General features: G+C 42.0%; 1 long non-coding RNA gene across 1 annotated transcript in view; it reads right to left on the bottom strand.

Moving 5' to 3' along the window:
- The window catches only part of LOC129659553 (uncharacterized), a 27409-nt gene extending 7095 nt beyond the window's left edge, over positions 1 to 20314 (bottom strand). The window contains exons 1-2 of the long non-coding RNA XR_008718121.1: positions 20211 to 20314; positions 12993 to 13088 (exon numbers count right to left, since the gene is read on the bottom strand). This is a non-coding gene — a long non-coding RNA (uncharacterized LOC129659553). The remainder of the gene's footprint in view (positions 1 to 12992; positions 13089 to 20210) is intronic.

Raw genomic sequence — 20314 nt, 5'->3', positions numbered from 1 at the left:
CTCAGGCAGAGAAAGACAGTAATCCCTGAGATATGAGAATTAAATAAAATTAGCTCTATGATTTCTTCATTTTTACAGACTTCAGAGAGTTTCCTGGCAGTGGCCCAAGGAGTAGAAATTGAGGCAGAGCCTGGAAGATTTCCTAAATTGGTAAGAAAGAGCTGAGACCTTGGGAGACCAAGGCAGCTAGAGCTTCTAGAACTGAGTATCAGAGAGAAGAGATCCACACAGAGAAATAACCCTAGAGTTCTGCAGAGACCCCGCACTCAAGTAAATACCAGGGTATGCAAATGAGGAAAGTACCCAACACTGGAAAAAGAACCAGATGGTAAGAAACAGCAGTCAGCTCCCACAAGACTGGGGAAGATGCCTGTTGCCACTAGCCAGGTTGCACCTTTCCTGTCTATCCAGCTTTTATTTCTTAACAAAACATTACCATCTCCTGTGTTTTCCCCCTTTAGTCCCATTTACTGCCCCTCTCTGGTCACAGGGGGAACCGCAGTGATGGTTTTATGTGAATCTCAGCACATCCCCATCTTTTGTCCCTTCTTCTCCTCCTCAACATCTGTTAACAATATTCCCTGTCACCGAAGCAAGCTTTGACCCCTATGTGGTATCAATATTAGAAATTCTGTGTGTTGTCAAATTTCATTCTAATAGTTGAAAGCAGGAGTGGGGGGTTGCGTTAGCCAGGCAGGTTTGTGTGCCCTGCAAGGGGTCATAATGTGCAACAACCACATTCCTTTCTGATAACATTCAAGGCCAGACCCAATGCCAGTGAAAGACAATGTTCCTTTATCTGGGTCAAATAGTTTCTTTTCTGACTTCTATTTGAATCATTCTGCTTCATATTTGTACTCTCTGATTTATGAATTTCTTTCCCTTGGTGTTGGTTATTTTTATTCTATGGAAAGATAAAACACACACGTACACACATAATTAAAAAAAAGAAAATGTCGCTAGTGTCATCTAACTCCCTAATGATTCTTGGAATCCATTCCAGTTCTTTCTCGTGAAGGCATCCTTCTCAGAGTCCACTGGCTTCCTGTTCTAGTTTTGATTAATGGTTTCCTAGGGATGATGAAAAATTATTTTCTTAGGATGGCCTTCTTTTGGGCTTCAGCGTTTGTCTTATTACTTCTTGATATCCACGTCTTAATTCCTTGATTTGCTGATGGATAGCCACAAAATGCTTATTAAAACTAGGAATAAGGGAAATTAATTGGGTTCTTACATATCTAAAAATGCCTATTTTATCTTTTAGAGCTTGTCTATCTTTGGAATTCTAGTTCCAAAGCCATTTTTCTTAGAAATACAGAGAGTCTTAATGAGGAAAAAGAAGGCCCTGTACTTTGTGAAAAGTAGAAGTTCATTTACAAATAGATTAAATCACGGAGTTACATGTCACAGTAGTAAAAGGTCTCCAGACACCATGGCCATCAACCTGCATGTGCAGAGCAGAAAACTGTGGATCCAAGAGCTTCAAACACTGCTCAGGATCACATAGCTCAATAGTGACAGGGAGACTTCACCAAAGCTTAGGGACTTCTCATCTGCAGCTTGAATCACAATTGCAGCATTCGAATGCTTTAGATTCCAGCTGAAGGCATTATGAGGATGAAGCAGATACTTGTGGTAGAAGAAAAATGCACTGGATTCCAGGCCCAGTTCTGCTCTGGAGGAGCCCAGTTTCTTGATCTGTAAAACAAGTCTGAACAACTGATGGTCTCTGGACCTCCTTCTGCTTTCAAGTGGTGGGATTCCCTGAAGGGAATCTTTTTATAGAAGACTCATTATAAAGATGGGAAAAGCTTCAAATTGATCACTGTTTAAAGCCTTCACTTTGGAAACCGCTAAAGTCTCCCACAAAGTATACTGTTTGAGCAATATTTGACATAGTAGTCATGCTGACTGGCATTTTAAAAATCTACAATGTCTTTTTCTATAAGACATCTATGGCTTCAATCCCACACCTCTTATAGGTTTCAAACCTTGAAATTGTGTGTGTCTTTATTTCTAGAGATCAATACAGGTTGCTAGTTCCTTGACTCTATAGTCTATCACTTGAAAGGTGTAAAGATAATTAGTTCAGTTTTATACAGATGGAAAGGACCAGAACTTACCCACAGCATGGATGCTTAATCAGCATTATGTGTTAAAACCACACGGAGGATGTGGTCATGATAGCTAATGAGAAAGGGTGTTTCTTCTTCACTGCTGAATGTAAGAGGGTCACAGTGGATTTCTTTCCTGCTTGGCATTTTATGAATCAGTGTGGACAGCCCTGGGTTTGGCATCTATGGTGCTAACAATAAACTGAGTCCACATAACTCTCTTTCTTTCTGAACCTCAGTTTCCTCATCAGAAATATAGAAAACACCACTGCCAACCAAATGGAGTTGTTATGGACATTAAATGAGATATTGTCTAGAAAAATATTTAGAATAATGCCTAGCACATTGTAAGTTGTTGTTTAGTCACTAAGTTGTGTCCAACTCTTTTGTGACCCCATGGACTATATAGCCTTGGAGAAGGCAATGGCACCCCACTCCAGTACTCTTGCCTGGAAAATCCCATGGATGGAGGAGCGTGGTAGGCTGCAGTCCATGGGGTCACTAAGAGTTGGACACGACTGAGCGACTTCACTTTCACTTTTCACTTTCATGCATTGGAGAAGGAAATGGCAACCCACTCCAGTGTTCTTGCCTGGAGAATCCCAGGGACGGGGGAGCCTGGTGGGCCGCCGTCTATGGGGTTGCACAGAGTCGGACACAACTGAAGCGACTTAGCAGCAGGACTATAGCCTGCCAGGGTCCTCTGTCCTTGAGATTTCTAGGCAAGAATGCTAGAGTAGATTGCCATTTCCTTCTCCAGGGGGTTTTCCAGACCCAGGAATTGAACTCATTTCTCCTGCATTGTAGGTGGAGTTTTTACCACTGAGCCTCCTGGGAAGCCCACATAGTAAGTTAACCTATGAAAATATGCTGGGGATGATACATTGGTGAAATGCATAATATCATATTTATAACACTGTTCTAAGAGTCTGATGCTGGGAGGGATTGGGGGCAGGAGGAGAAGGGGACGACAGAGGATGAGATGGCTGGATGGCATCACCGACTCGATGAATGTGAGTTTGAGTGAACTCCGGGAGTTGGTGATGGACAGGGAGGCCTGGAGTGCTGTGATTCATGGGTTCGCAAAGAGTCGGACACGACTGAGCGACTGAACTGAACTGAATGCACTGTGGCATAGGGGACAGGCAAGATGCTCTCACTTTAGATATCTTAGTTCATTAAATCCAGTTGGCTTGACATTGAAGTCCTAACCTTTTAAGTTTGCCTCAATCGTTTTTATTCCCTGTAGCTTAAAAATGTGTCTTAAAAAGTTAAAGATATACAAACTTTGACAGTGATAAGGTACAACTCTGAAAACAGATTGAGTGAAAATATGCAATAAATATAGCCAAAAGTTTGAAATGGAGAGGAGAGAGACAAGATGATGAAGTAGAGCTCTCCTCCTCTAACAAGCAAACCAAAACCACAACAAAAGACTGAACAACCATCCATTAGAAAAGGACTGGAATCTACAAAAAAGATATTTCACATTCAAAGACACAAAGAGGAAACCACAACAGATTGGTGCACTTGCAATATAATCAAATCCCATACCACCCAGGTGGGTGACCCACAAACATGAGGATAATTATACTGTAGAAGTTTTTCCACAGGAATGAGAGCTCTGAGCCCCATGTGAAGCTGCCTAGCCCAGGAGTCCAGCTCTGGGAGGAGGGCACCCCAAAGCATTCGGCTTTGAAGACCAACAGGGTTTGACTTCAGGAACTCCTCAGGACGTGGGGAAACAGAAACTCCATTCTTAGAAAGTGCACACAAAGTCTTGCATGCAGTGGGGCCCAGGGTAAAAAGCAGTGATTCTGCAAGAGCCTGGACCAGACCTACATGCTGGTGTTGGAGGGTCTTCTAAGGAGGTGGCTTTGGCTCTCTCTGGGGTCATAAAAGCTGGTGGTGAACATAGCAAGGAGTGTTCACCTATGTGAACTCTGACTGAATGCAGCCATTGTGGGCCTTTGGCATAGAGATCTGGCCCTATCCAACAGCCTGTGGGATTCAGTGCTGGGACACCCGAGTTCAAACAACCAACCAGGAGGGATGCAGCACTAGCGATCAGCGGACAGCCTACCCTAAAAACTTCTTGAACCCGCAGCCACCTCTTCATATGCCACTGGACACACCCCTGCACACCAGAGGGCCAAGACCCAGCTCTACCCACCAGTGGGCAGGCAGCAACTCCTTCCACCAAGAAGACGTCATGAGCCTCCAGACCAGCCTCATCCATCATGGGGCAGTCACCAGAGGCAAGAAAAGTATGGTACTGCAGCCTGCAAACTGAGTCTGAGTCTGAAAACACTGGTCAGAACCTGCAGTGGAACCAGCTGGTCCCTGGGCCTTGGTGATGAGAGGGGACTGTACTGCTGTGATACACAGGAAATCGCCTACAGAGGGTGACTTCTCCAAGGTCAAGAAACACAATTCACCCACTTAACACGTAAAAATGTAAATAGAGTTTTAAACAAAATGAGAATGCAAAGGAATATGTTCCAAGTGAAGGAGCAAAATAGAACCTCAGAAGAACTAAGTGAAGTGGAGAAAGACAATGTACCCAAAACAGAGTTCAGAGTAATGATCTTATCATCTTTATAGATGAACCAGAAACTTGGGAAAAGAGATGGATGCACAGAGCAAGAGGTTACAAGAAATTCTTAGCAAAGAGTTAGAATGTATAAAGAAGAACCAAACAAAGTTGAAGAATGCAATAACTCAGATGAAAAATATACAAGAAGGAATCAACAGCAGAATAAATAGGGCAGAAGAACATATCAGTGAACTGGAAGACAAAGTGGTAAAAATAATTGTCATGGAATAGAATAAAGAAAAAACAATGAAAAGAAATGAGAACAGTTTAAGAGACCTCTGAGACAATACCAAATGCACCAGCATTCATATATAGGGGTGCCAGAAGGAGAAGAGGGAGAGAAAAGAGCCTTAAAAATTATTTGAAGAGATAATAGGTGAAAACTCCCCTAGCACAGGAATGGAAACAGTCATCCAACTCCAGGAGTTGCAGAGAGTCTCATATAGGAAAAATCCAAGAGAAACACACAAAGACATATAATCACACTGACAAAAATTAAAGACAAACAGAAAATACTAAAAGAAACAAGGGAAAAGCAACAAATAACATACAATGGAACCCCCCATAAGACCATCAAGCTGAGTTTTCAGCAGAACCTCTGCAGACCAGAAGGAAGTGGCATAATATATTTAAGAGAAAAAAGGAAAAAACCTACAGCCAATACTATTCCACCCAGTAAGGCTCTTATTCAGATGTGACAGAGATGTCAAAACAACTTTTACAGTCAAGGAAAAGCTAGAAGAACTCAGTACCATCAAACCAGCTTTATGACAGATGCTAAAGGAACATAACTGAACTGAACTGAACTGAACTGAAAAGAACATTTCTAGGTGGAAAAGAAAAAGCCACAACTAGATACAAGAAAATTATGAAAAAGGAAAGCTCACCAGTAAAAGCAAACATACAGTAAAGGTTAAGAAATTATACACACACCAATATGGTATCAAACCAGTACTTGTGAGGAGGAGAATACAAATGCAGGATAATTAAAATGAGTTTGAACTTAAAAGATCAGCAACTTCAATCATGTATATAAAAACATACACAAACACACACACACACACACATATATATGTAAAGAGAGAGAGACTGTTATATCAAAACCTCAGTTCAGTTCAGTCACTCAGTCATGTCCAACTCTTTGCAACCTCATGGACTGCAGCACACCAGGCCTCCCTGTCCATCACCAACTCCCAGAGTTTACTCAAACTCATGTCCATTGAGTTGGTGATGCCATCCAACCATCTCATCCTCTGTCATCCCCTTCTCCTCCCAACTTCAATCTTTCCCAGCATCAGGGTCTTTTCAAATGAGTCAGTTATTTGCATGAGGTGGCCAAAGTATTGGAGTTTAAGCTTCAGCATCAGTCCTTCCAATGAATATTCAGGACTGCTTTCCTTTAGGATGGACTGATTGGATCTCCTTGCAACTGGTTGCATCTCAAGAGTCTTCTCCAACACCAGAATTCAAAAGCATCAGTTCTTTGGTGGTCAGCTTTCTTTATAGTCCAACTCTCACATCCATATATGACTACTGGAAAAACCATATTTTTGACAAGACAGACCTTTGTTGGTAAAGTAATGTCTCTGCTTTTTAATATGCTGTCTAGGTTGGTCACAACTTTTCTTCCAAGGAGTAAGCGTCTTTTAATTTCATGGCTGCAGTCACCATCTGCAGTCAGTTTGGAGCCCAAGAAAATAAAGTCTCTCACTGTTTCCATTGTTCCCCATCCAGTGATGGGACTGGGTGCCATGATCTTCGTTTTCTGAATGTTGAGTTTTAAACCAACTTTTTCACTCTCCTCTTTCACTTTCATCAAGAGGCTCTTCAGTTCTTCTTCAATTTCTGGCATAAGGGTGGTGTCATAAGAGTATCTGAGGTTATTGATATTTCTCCTGGCAATCTTGATTCCTGTTTGTGCTTCATCCAGCCCAGCATTTCGCATGATGTACTCTGCATAAAAGTTAAATAAGCAGGGTGACAATATACAGCCTTGTGTACTCCTTTCCTGATTTGGAACCAATCTGTTGTTCCATGTTCCATTCTAACTGTAGCTTCTTGACCTGCATACAGATTTCTCAGGAGGTAGATCAAGTGGTCTGGTATTCCCATCTCTTGAAGAATTTTCCACAGTTTGTTGTGATTCACACAGTCAAAGGCTTTGGTGTAGTCAATAAAGCAAAAGTGGATGTTTTTCTGGAACTCTCATGCTTTTTGATGATCCAGTTGATGTTGGTAACTTGATCTCTGGTTCCTCTGCCTTTTCTAAATCCAGCTTGAACATTTGGAAGTTCACAGTTCACATACGGTTGAAGCCTGGCTTGGAGAATCTTGAGCATTACTTTGCAGGCATGTGAGATGAGTGCAATTATGTGATAGTTTGCGCATTCTTTGGTATTGCCTTTTTTGGGGATTGGAATGAAAACTGACCTTTTCTAGTCCTGTTGCCGCTGCTGAGTTTTCCAAATTTGCTGGCATACTGATTGCAGCACTTTCACAGCATCATCTTTCAGGATTTGAAATAACTCAACTGGAATTCCATCACCTCCACTAGCTTTGCTCATAGTGATGCTTCTTCCTAAGGCCCACTTGACTTCACATTCCAGGATGTCTGGCTCTAGGTGAGTGATCACACCATCATGGTTATCTGGGTCATGAAGATTTTTTTTATATAATTCTTCTGTTTATTCTTGCCACCTCTTCTTAATATCTTCTGCTTATGTTAGGTCCGTACCATTTGTCTTTTACTGTGCTCATCTTTGCATGAAATTTCCCGTAGGGTCTCTAATTTTCTTGAAGAGATCAAACCATTCAATATCATAGTAATCCAAGTCTATTGATTTGACTTGGATTTTCATCCATTAATGCCAAAGAAGCTGAAGTTGAATGGTTCTATGAAGACCTACAAGACCTTCTAGAACTAACACCAAAAAAACACAAAAAAAGTCCTTTTCATCATAGGGGATTAGAATGCAAAAGTAGGAAGTCAAGAGATACCTGGTGTACAGATAAGTTTGGCCTTGGAGTACAAAATGAACCAGGGCAAAGGCTAACAGAGTTTTGCCAAGAGAACACACTGGTCATAGCAAACACCTCCTTCCAATCACCAGATGGTCAAAATCAGATCAATTATATTCTTTGCAGCCGAAGATGGAGAAGCTCTATACAGTCAAAAAAAACAAGACCACGAGCTAACAGTGGCTCATATCGTAAATTCCTTATTGCCAAATTCAAACTTAAAGAAAGTAGGGAAAACCACAAGGCCATTCGGGCATGACCTAAATCAAATCCCTAACTATTATACAGTGGAAGTGAGAAATAGATTTAAGAGACTAGATCTGACAGATAAAGTGCCTCAAGAACTATGGATGGAGGTTCATGACATTGTACAGGAGACAGGGATCAAGACCATCCCCAAGAAAAAGAAATGCAAAAAAGCAAAATGGTTGTCTGAGGAGGCTTTACAAATAGCTGAGAAAAGAAGAGAAGCAAAAGGCAAAGGAGAAAAGAAAGGATATACTCATCTGAATGCAGAGTTCCAAAGAAAAGCAAGGAGAGATCAAAAAGTCTTCCTAAGTGAACAATGCAAAGAAATAGAGGAAAACAATAGAATGGGAAAGACTAGTGATCTCGTGAAGAAAATCAGAGATACCAAGGGAACACTTCATGCAAAGATGGGCACAATAAAGGACAGAAATGGTATGGATCTAACAGAAGCAGATATTGAGAAGAGGTGGCAAGAATACACAGGAAAATTATACAAATAAGATATTAATGACTCAGATAATCACAATGGTGTGATCACTCACCTAGAGCCAGATATCCTGGAATGTGAAGTCAAGTGGGCCTTAGGAAACATCAGTGCGAACAAAGCTATTGGAGGTGATGGAATTCCAGCTGAGCTATTTCAAATCCTAAAAGATGATGCTATTGAAGTGCTGCACTCAATATGCCAGCAAATTTGGAAGCCTCAGCAGTGGCCACAGAACTGGAAAACATCAGTTTTCATTCCAACCCCCCAAAAAGGCAATGGCAAATAATGTTCAAACTAGCACACAATTGCATTCACTTCATATGCTCACGAAGTAGTGTTCAAAATTCTCCAAGTTAGACTTTATTAGTATGTGAAATGAGAACTTCCAGATGTTCAAGTTGGATTTAGAAAAGGCAGAGGAACCAGAGATCAAATTACCAATATGAGAAGTCCAGAAAACCATCTCCTTCTTCTTCCTTAACTACACTAAAGCCTTTGACTGTGTGGATCACAACAAACTGTGGAAAATTCTTCAAGAGATGGGAATACCAGACACCTTACCTGTCTCCTAGGAAACCTGTATGCAGGTCAAGAAGCAACAGTTAGAACCAGACATGGTACAATAGATGTTCAAAATTGGGAAAGGAGTACGTCAAGGCTGTATAGTGTTACCCTGATTATTTAACTTATATGCAGAGTACATCATGAGAAATGCTAGGCTGGATGAATCACAAGCTGGAATCAAGATTGCCAGGAGAAATATGAATAACCTCATTTATGCAAAGGACACCACCCTTTATGGCAGAAAGTGAAGATGAACTAAGAGTCTCTTGATGAAGGTGAAAGAGGAGAGTGGAAAAGCTGGCTTAAAATTTAACATTCAAAAAACTAACATCATGGCCTCTGGTTTCATCACTTCATGGCAAATAGATGTGGAAACAATGGAAACAGTGACGGACTTTATTTTCTTCGGTCTCCAAAATCACTACATATTGTGACTGCAGCCATGAAATTAAAAGATTCTTACTCCTTTTAATAGAAGAAAAGCTATGATAAACCTAGATAGCATTTTAAAAAACAAAGACATTACTTTGCCAACAAAGGTCCATATAGGCAAAGTTATGGTTTTTCCAGTAGTCATGTACTGATGTGAGAGCTGGACCATAAAGAAGGCTGAGCACTTTAGAATTAATGTTTTTGAATTGTGGTGCTGAAGATTTTTGAGAGTCCCTTGGACAGCAAGGAAGTCAAACCAGTCAGTCCTAAAGGACATCAACCCTGAATATTCATTAAAAGGACTGATGCTGAAGCTCTAAAATATTGGCCATCTGATGTGAAAAGCCAAGTCATTGGAAAAAACTCTGATCCTGGGAAAGACTGAGGGCAGAAAGAGAAGGGACTGACAGAGGATGAGATGATTGGATGACATCACCAAGTCAATGCATATAAGTTTGAGCAAACTCTGGGAGATAGTGAAGGACAGGGAAGCCTGGCACAGTCCATGGGGTCAGAAAAGATTGGACAAAAGTTAGCACCTGAATAACAACATCTGAATCAGGATGCTATACACCTGAAACAAACACAGTATTGTAAATCAAGTGTAGCGTTAGTTGCTCCGTTGTGTCCAACTCTGCAACCGCGTGATCTGTCCATGGAATTCTCCAGGCAAGAATACTGGAGTGGATTGCCATTGACTTCTCCAGATGATCTTCCCGAGCCAGAAAACGAACCCAGGTCTCCTGCATTGCAGGCAGATTCTTTACCATTTGAGCTACCTGGGAATTTAAAAGAAAAGTTAAAAAAAAAAGTCTGAAATTAATAAGGCAAAAAAAATCCATCAGCTTGACCTCTGGTCATGTTTCATAGTATGTCAGTCCGTGTGTATTGCCTGTTTAAGAAGGAAACACTGTGGTCTTCCTTTGGAAGTGCGTGCGTATGCACACGGTGCGTATTCACAATTTAGTTTCAGTCTTTGAATTCATTTTTTTTTTTAATTTACCTGTTTTTAAACTATCTTCATTTTTCTGAAAGCCACCAAAGTTTTAAACTTAGATGTTATATTAACCAAACTTTGGAAGATTCTTTCATAATTTTAAAACCTAAGACAATGTTTGGGACTTCCCAGGTGGCGCTGTCTGACTCTCTGATCCACGTTCAATCCCCAGGTCGGGAGGATTCCCTGGAGGAGGAAATGGCAACCCACTCCAGTATTCTTGCCTGGAGAATCCCCATGGACAGAGGAGCCTGGTAGGCTGCCGTCCACAGATTCGCAGAGTCAGACACGACTGAAGCAACTGAGCATGCGTGACAGTGTTTAAGTTGTAGTGATATTCAACATGTACTCCACATGCCTCATAAGTTCATTTTCAGTTTCTGTGTTTATTCCCATTGCTCGAAGCCTCTGTACACTTCCCCTATCCATAACTTTTCATCTCAGTTCTGAAATTGGCCTGGTTCCTCTGAATTTTGGTGTTTTGTTTTCTGTTTGTTTTGGAGGGGGGTCCTTGGGGTGGGGGTATGTCCACAGAAAGGAAAGTGCTTCTTCAGTTCACACCTAAGGTTTGCAATGAGAACCGTGATACAATCACAGAAACTAAGGCCTTTTCCTTGTCACTGACGATGGGTATGAAATACCAGCATATGAGCCATTTTCAATTATCTGTAAAGAAAAATCGATGGAAGCAGTTGGTGCCAGCTCAGTGAGCTGCTGGTTTATTGCAGGAAAGGTTACAGCTTCCCTGTCTGCCTAAGACACTCATTCCTCTGACAGAGACAATCAGGAGCAGGAGTCTGAACTCCGTCAGCAGTAGCCTCTGGTAAAAACTACATTCTTAATCACCAGATGTGAAATAGCCATTTAAGCTGTCAGGAGAAGGGAGATACTGAAGGAATGGGATTTTCTAGGTCTGACCCGAATCAGCTCATATTTTCCGTTCTATTTATCTTATTTAAAAAGAACTAGGGAGTAAAAGTTGGCTGAGCAACAAGTGTTAAATGTCATCCCTGCAGTTTATACTAGAATAATGAACTAGTCATTTGATAGAATGCTGCAGCTGCAAAATATAGGTCCGCACAATAAATATGAATTTCTCAGAGTTTAGTTCTGTTGTATGTTTTTTATTTTCAAGGAACAAAACACAGATTGTAAGAGCCTGGGTCAGAAGCTGTTCTAGTGTACTCACCGGTATTAGTTGTTTGAACTGGAAATCTCATGTTGGTGTCTCTGGCTGACTGTTCCTTTTGGCCCCAGAGAACCCTGCTCTCTGCTATGAATGTCTTTTATAGTCCCTTCCAGCATTAACTTTGGATTTGTTCCTCTTGCTGATGGGACATTTGCAGGTGTGAACTAAGTGCTGGTTTGATAGGAGGCATTTGCACTTTGGGTTTGTCCCCTTGGTCTCCTCCTTCTGGAAACTCAGCACCATTTTGACAAATCCCAAGTTAGCCACATGGAGAGGTGTGCAGAAAGAAGAGATATGAATAGCCTCCTGAGCTGAGGCATCTGTCGGATATGTGTTTGAAGAAGACTTCTCAGATGTTCTAGTCCCAGCATAATGCAGGGTAGAACTGGCCTGACAAGCCTGGTCTAAACTGCATAAACATAAGCATGTAAATGCCACTGAGTTTTGGGTGGTTTCTATCACTGTTACCAAGTCCAAGATAATACTGCCCGCCACACTATAGATGAATAAATTGAGAGACGAGCTCTTAGGGCAAGAAATAGTGACTTTACTTGGAAAGTAAAGAGAATGTGGTGTACTGGTATCCCAAAGAACCATCCTGCCTGAGTTATGACCCAGCAATCCCACTGCTGGGCATACACACCGAGGAAACCAGAATTGAAAGAGACACGTGTACCCCAATGTTCATCGCAGCACTGTTTATAATAGCCAGGACATGGAAGCAACCTAGATGTCCATCAGCAGATGAATGGATAAGAAAGCTGTGGTACCTATACATAATGGAGTATTACTCAGCCATTTAAAAGAATACATTTGAATCAGTTCTAATGAGGTGGATGAAACTGGAGCCTATTATACAGAGTGAAGTAAGCCAGAAAGAAAAATACCAATGCAGTATACTAATGCATATATATGGAATTTAGAAAGATGGTAACAATAACCCTGTGTACAAGACAGCAAAAGAGACACAGATGTATAGAACAGTCTTTTGGACTCTGTGGGAGAGGGAGAGGGTGGGATGATTTGGGAGAATGGCATTGAAACATGTATAATATCATATATGAAACGAATCGCCAGTCCAGGTTCGATGCATGATACAGGATGCTTGGGGCTGGTGCACTGGGATGACCCAGAGGGATGGTACGGGGAAGGAGGTGGGAGGGGGGTTCAGGATGGGGAACATGTGTATACCCGTGGTGGATTCATGTTGATGTATGGCAAAAACCAATACAATATTGTAAAGTAAAAAAATTAATAAATAAATAAAAATTTAAAAAGAACCCCCCCTCAAAAAAAAGAGAAATCAGGCTTCTTTTATACTAAAAGGGGAGGGAGTAAAGTCAAACCTTTCCTGGCTCAGGTCGGGCTCCAGAGGGGATGTGCTAATTTCTTTCTCCCGGCAGTCATTCACAGGTGGGCCTTGTCAGGATATTTCCAGTGAACTAAACCAAAATAGAAGGGGACGACAGAGAATGAGATGGCTGGATGGCATCACTGACTCGATGAACGTGAGTCTGAGTGAACTCCGGGAGTTGGTGATGGACAGGGAGGCCTGGCGTGCTACGATTCATGGGGTGGCAAAGAGTTGGACACGACTGAGTGACTGAACTGAACTGAACTGAAACCAAAGGTATTTTAGCTTAATGCTCATTACCTAGGAGGCAGGGTTCCCAGAGACAAGATGTATAATTTAAGTTTATAGGCAACATTCCTTTCCTGACTTACTTGTAGTAGAATACAAAGTTTCTTCCCTATTACAATTCCCCACAGTCTATATCTACTTCACAATCTTATAAGGAAAAGGGATGAAGACTTTCCTGGCTCATTCCTACCGAGTTGAGGCAACAAATATTCCTTAGACTCTTTAGCCAGTCATTTTTTATCTACAACTATTTGAACCTGATAAAACCACTTAGCACTTTGTCTTATTTGTAATTGAACTTGGGGTTTTGGTTCCAGTTTCCAAAATGAATTTGGGCAAAATTAAACAAAATTGGTTGACACTTGAGCTACAATGAAATTACCATCTACTTCAGCTGGATAGACAGACCTATTGGAGGCCAACTCATGAACAGAGGTTATTATAGCACCCAAAGTTTTAGCATAATTGATAATGCTAGGTCTTTTAGAGCATTTATAGATTCTCCCACCTGGACTAACACCTGGAACAGCCCACAATATTTTAAAGGAGCTTAATTTAGGCCTGCTTCTAGAAGCCACTGATCCGTAGCAGGGGAACTTGCAAGGCCTTAACCCAGGTAAAATTAGCCTCTTGACATATTTTAGAGATGTTCCTTTTTAATGTATGATTCTGTTATGAACGTGCGGCCACAGTGTCCAAGGTATATCCTTACTCTTTGGCCCTCTCTTGGTCCTTTTCTGAATACTCTAGCTGGTATTTTGACAAGTCAATCTGTGGAAGAAGTAATTCTCTTGCCTCAGAATATATTGTTTTAGATTAGTGTCCCAGTGTCCCTTTCAATGGGATACGCAGTGGCCCTGTGTTTTTGGCCTTCCCTGGGATGCCATTAGTACACTTCCGGTCTTCCCTTTCTGTAGACCCGGGGGTGGGCGGGTGAGGGGAAGCTCTGTCTCCTTTCCTGGGGTTTCCATGAGTGCCATCTATAGGCTTAAAACAAGTTCTGGTGGGACTCTGATGTCAAGCTGTTCTGCGGTAAAACTTCAAGGTGAGATCTACGGGAAAGTTAATCAGCTCATTCCCCACTGTCAGTTCTGCCCAGGGCTGCTGTGGGAAATTAGATAGTTCAAGTCCAAGGCGTACCCTGGGCCTCTTCATTCATCAGAGTGTTCCTCTCTGTTTTCCAATGTTCTCCCTCCTTACAGTAAGCACATTGTTCCTTTCCCATAGTGGTCTACCTCTTTTTGGGTTTCCTGCCCTCTGGGAAACCCAATGTTGCTGCCAAAAAAGGGAGCATTTTCTTTTTTCTGGTTTTGTTTTTTTTTTTTTCCCCTATTGAACACTTTAAAAGCAACATCTACCCATTAAGAAGGGTTCATTACAAAGGAAGCATCTAAATTTTGCAATTTCTCCTGACATCTAAGGCACTTTGCCCCTTGAAAGGTCAAATTTACCATTCTAATATTTTCAAGGGCTTCAGGATCTGTATTAGTATGACATCTGTAGGCCTGATAAATCCTTTTGAAAAATTCAGAAAGGTTTTGATTTTTTTTTTTACTGCATTTCTTGAATTATGTTCAAATGCTTTTGCTTTGGTCCCCCCTTTCAAAGATCTGCAGAGATTCATGAATAGGGGGTGCTCTAGTAAGGGCATTCTTCCCTCACTAGGGTCCCAGTTTGGTTCAGCTGTGGATGCTACCAAATGGACTTCAGGTTTAGAGGATCCTTCCTATAAAGGAAGATTTAAATTAAAGATTCAATTAAAGTCTGAGAAACCCAGCTGGCGATCATTTGTATTTCATCCCCTATATGAGATAACAGTGATGAAAACTGCCCTGCCCTGGGAGTGGCTCCTGGGTGCCCTCTTGGGTCATAGATGGTGATACCAGACTAAGTCTTGTGCCCCAGAAATTAACACAGAATTTTCTAATTTTTCCCAGTAAGGAGAGACAGTCCTGAGTGCGCGTGCCAGGAATTGGGGCTGGAAAGGAATGGAAGGTGGCAGAAGGGATGAATATGTGGGTGTAAGAGCCTGGGGCAGCTAGCTCAAGCAGAGGTGTTACAGTTTGAAGCAACATTTCAGCCATGAAATTAGAAGACAATTGCTTCTTGGCAGGAAAGCTATGACAAACCTAGACAGTGTGTTAAAAAGCAAAGACATCACTTTGCTGACAAAGGTCCATATAGTCAAGGCTATGGTCTTTCCAGTAGTCATGTACAGATGAGAGAGCTGGAAGTGAGTGAAGAAGGCAGAGTGCTGAAGAATTAATGCTTTCGAACTGTGGTGCTAGAGAAGACTCTTGAGAGTATCTTGGAAAGCAAGGAGAACAAATCAGTCAGTCCTAGAAGAAATAACCCTGAATATTCATTGGAAGGACTGATGCTGAAGCCCAATACTTTGGCCACCTGGTACGAAGAGCCAACTCATTGGAAAAGACCCTGATGCTGGGAAAGATTGAGGGCAAGAGGAGAAGGGGATGACACAGGATGAGACAGTTACATGGTATTAGCAGCTCAAAGGACATGAACTTGGGCAATCTCCGGGAGATAGTGAAGGACAGGGAAGCCTGGTGTGCTGTAGTCCATGGGGTTGCAAAGAGTCGGATGTGACTTGGCAACTGAACAACAACATTCTCACTCTTATATCCTCTCCTTTCTTACTTTCCCTGATGTAATGGCACAAATGCTTGCAAATAAAGGATTTCATCATCCTTCCCTGCTTCTTCACAAAATAGCTATAGAGTCCTTCAAAAGCTGCTTTTGTGTGTGTGTGTGTCATGCCACAAGGCACGTGGTACCTTAGTTCCCCAGCCAGGGATCGAACATGCAGCTTCTACATTGGAAGTGTGAAGTCTAATCACTGCCCAGGAAGTCCCCACTATAGAGTTTTTAAAAAGTGGCTGGAGTTCAAGGACAAGGTGGCAGAGTAGGACTTCAGCTCACTTCTTCTCACAAGCATACCCAAATCACAACTAACTGCTGAACAACCATCAATAAAAAGACTAAAAACTGTCCCAAAATATTCTACATCTAAAGACATAAAGAAGAAACCACAGTGAGACGGTAGGAGGGGTGAAGTCATGATATAATCAAATTCCATACCTCTTCAAGTGGGTGACCCACAAACTGGGGGAAATAATTACATCACAGAAGTTCTCAAAGAGGAATGAGAGTTTTAAGCCCCACAGCAGACTCCCCACCCTGGGGATCTGGCATCAGAAGGAGGAACCCCCAGAGCTATTGACTTGGCAGGCTAGCGGGGCTTTATAGAAGGAACTCCACAGGACTGGGGGAAAGAGACATGTCACCTTTGGCAGGTGCACACAGTGTCTCGTGCACCCTGGGACACAGGGCGGAGCAGTGACTCCACAGGAGGCTGAGCCAGGCCTACCTGTTGGTTGTGGAGCATCTCCTGGGGAAGGCAGGGGGAAGCTGGGGTTCACTGTGGGAATAAGGTGGTGGAGGTGACAGGGAGTATTCATCAGTGTAGTGTGAGCTCTCCTAGAGCTTTGGCACCAAGGCCTGGCTGTGTGTGTGTGTGTTTAAATATATTTTTAGCTGTGTCAGGTCTTAGTTGTGGTGTGTGAGCTTCTCTGTATTTGGGGCATGTGGGCTCAGTAGCTGTGGTGTGCTGGCTTGCCCTGAAGCATATGGGATCTTAGTTCCCTGACCAGGGATCGAACCTGAGTCCTCTGTATTGGAAGGCGGATTCTTAACCACTGGACTGCCAGGGAAGTCCCTGATTGTGCTTGTGTGTACTTTACTGTACAGTACTGTATAGAGTACACTAGTGTCTTTATTTCAAACCCAGGATGTCCAGAAGCAAGCGTAAAAGCAACAGTGATATAGCTGGGACTACTAGAAAGTGTCAAATAATGATGGAAACAAAAGTGAAAATAATTGAGAGTGGATTGAGGCATAAGGATGGTCACTCATTCTTACAACACGAATCGTTCAACCATCAGCATGATTCTAAAGAACAAGGACAAGATCATGGAACATGTGAAATCTGCTGTCCTGATGATGAAGATATCAAAGAAGAAAGGGAAAGTGAAGGAGGAGATGGAGAAATTGCTCAGTGTATAGAGGCAAGATCAGCATCAGCGTTCAGTCCCACTCAGCTTAATGCTGACTCAAGAGAAAGCAGAAAGCCTTTATGAGGACTTAGAGAAGAAACACGTTGAAGAATGAGAGGGCACCTTTTAATGTCAGCCTTGGCTGGTTTCATCGGTTCAAGGCTAGAGCCAACCTTCACAATGTGCAAGGAAGTGGTGAGGCAGAGAGTGCAGATACAGTAGCTTCCCAGGAATTTCCTGAAATGCTTTGAGAAATTATTGATGAAGCTATATATTTATTTGAGCAGGTTTTTAACATGGATGAGACAGGACTATACTGGAAGAAGAAGCCAGACAAAAGTTACATCGGTAAGGATGAAAAGTTGATGCCAGGCTATAAAGCAGCAAAGGACAGGCTAACTCTGTTGTTTGGTGGCAATGCTTCTGGAAATATGAAGCTTAAGCCTCTCATAATTTATCGTCCAGAAAACCCAAGAACCCTTAAAAACATAGCCAAGGGCTCTTTTCCTGTTGTGTGGAAGAGTAATCCCAAAGCCTGGGCTGTTGTTCAGTCGCAAAGTCCTGTCTGACTCTTTGTGACCCCATAGACTGTAGCCCTCTAGGTTCCTCTGTCCATGGGATTTCCCAGGCAAGGATACTGGAGTGGGCTGCCATTTCCATCTCCAGGGACTCTTCCTGGACCAGGGATTGAACCCGCATCTCCTGCACTGGTGGGAGCATATCCCACTGAGCCACTGGGGAAGCCCAAGTATCTGGGTTTCACAGACCATTTTCCAGGACTAGTTTTTCCACTTCTTTATCCTAGAGGTAGAGAAATATTGCTTGCAGAATGATATCCCATTCAACAATCTTTTGCTACTCGACAATACTCTGGGCCACCCCCCATTTGTGGACAACTTTCACCTCAACATCGAAGTAGTGCATCTGCCACAAAATACTATGTCACTCATCGAACCTATCGATGAGGGAGTTACAGTGACTTTCAAGAAATATTATTTATGTCACACTTTTTGTCAGGCAGTAAAGGTGAGTGACAAATCAGGAACCACCCAAGACAATTCTGGAAGGACTCTAACGTCTACAAAGCCACAAAAAACATTTACTTTGTTTGGCATGAGGTTACAGCTGTCATCATGAATGGGGTTTGGAAGAACTTTTGCCCACAGTTTATTCACAATTTTCGTGGATGAGAGAAAGTGGATGAGGAGCCCAAAGAGGTCTTCAGCAATTCAGTGACCCTCAGCAAGAAGCTGGAGCTAGATCTGCACCTGGACAACTTCACTGAATTCCTTGCTGCGCAGCAAGAGGAGCTTACTAATGAAGACCTGATGGAACTGGAGGCCCAGAGAAAGGACCAAGAGAGACAAGAGGAAGAAGAAGTGGCTGAAGAACCAAAGAGATTCAAGATGCAAGAAATGTCGAGGTTTTCTTTTTTCTTTTATTTTTTTGAAGACGCATGGTTAGTTTTTGAGGCCCCTGAACGTACAGTGGTATGTGAAGGCTGCGGCAGCCGTTCGGGAGGCAGGGCAGTGCTGCTGTGTCATCTACAATGACAAATAAGATCTACTACCCAGATGTCACTGGATCGCTTTTTCAAAAGGGTAGACAGAGTTGAACCCAGCAAGGAACCAGAACCTGTGCCATCAATGTCAGGCATGAATGAAACTGCAGCTTGCCTCCATCTTCTATTGCTGATGACCCTTCAGCTCTACCATCTCATACCCGCTCTTCCTCCTCCAGTCAGTAACTCTTCTTGCCTGTTTGCTCAATGCCAGCCCCCGTGTGCCATCTATTGTATTGTACCGTTGTATTTTTCAACATCCTATAAGATTAAAAATATTTATTTGTTTGTTTTTACGTATTATTTGTGTGAAAACTATTTCAAACCTATTATAGTATAGGACTATAAAGCTGACTGTGTTAGTTGGGGACCTAGGCTAACTTTGTCAGACTTATGAACAAACTGGACTTACAAATGCAGTCTCAGGATAGAACTCGTTTGTAGGGGACTCACTGTACACAAGCTTTTCTAGTCCACACAGCACATTCTCCAGGAGATCACATGCTGGGCCACAGAAGCCTCAGTAAATTTAAGACAATTGATATCATATCAAGCACCTTTTCTGATGATAACACTATGAGATTAGACATCAACTATAAGGAAAGGCTGCAAAAAAAAAAAAACAAAACACAAACATATGGAGGCTCAATAATGCTACTAAACAACCAATGGATCACTGAGGCAGTTAAAGAGAAAATTAAAAAAAAAAAAAAAACCTAGAGACAAATGAAAACAAAAACTCGATGACCTAAAACCCACGAGAGGCAGTAAAAATAGTTCCAAGATAGCTTATACCAAGACAAGTGTACCTCAGAAAACAAGAGAAACCTTAAAGAAACAGCGTAACATTACACCTAAGCAACCAGAGAAAGGCGAACCAATGAAACCCCAAGTGGGGAGAACAGAAATCATAAAGATCAGAACAGAAATAAAGGAAATGGAGACTGACAATAGAAACTAAAAGCCGGTTCTTTGAAATGATAAACAAAATTGATAAAGCTTTAGCCAGACTCATTGAGAAAAGAGGGGAGAGGGCCTAAATCAATAAAATTAGAAATGAAAAAGGTGAAGCTACAAGATACCACAGAAATATAAAGGACCATAAAATACAACTACAAGCAATAAATTGGACAACCAATAAATTGGGCAATGCCTAAATGCCAATAAATTGGACAACCTAGAAGAAATGGACAGATTTTTAGAGAAGAACAGTCTCCAAGGAGTAAACCAGGAAGAAATAGAAAATATAAACACAAAAATCACATATAAACAGAAAATCACAACGTACTGTGCTGGGAGCCGGCATATTGCATATTGAGTGCAGCACTTTCCAAAGCATCATCTTTCAGGATCTGGAATAGCTCAACTGGAATTCTATCACTGCCGGGAGCC

This window comes from Bubalus kerabau, chromosome 8 (assembly GCF_029407905.1).
Source record: "Bubalus kerabau isolate K-KA32 ecotype Philippines breed swamp buffalo chromosome 8, PCC_UOA_SB_1v2, whole genome shotgun sequence".
NCBI classification, from domain to species: Eukaryota; Metazoa; Chordata; class Mammalia; order Artiodactyla; family Bovidae; genus Bubalus; species Bubalus kerabau.
This window is presented reverse-complemented; position numbering and strand designations above follow the sequence as displayed.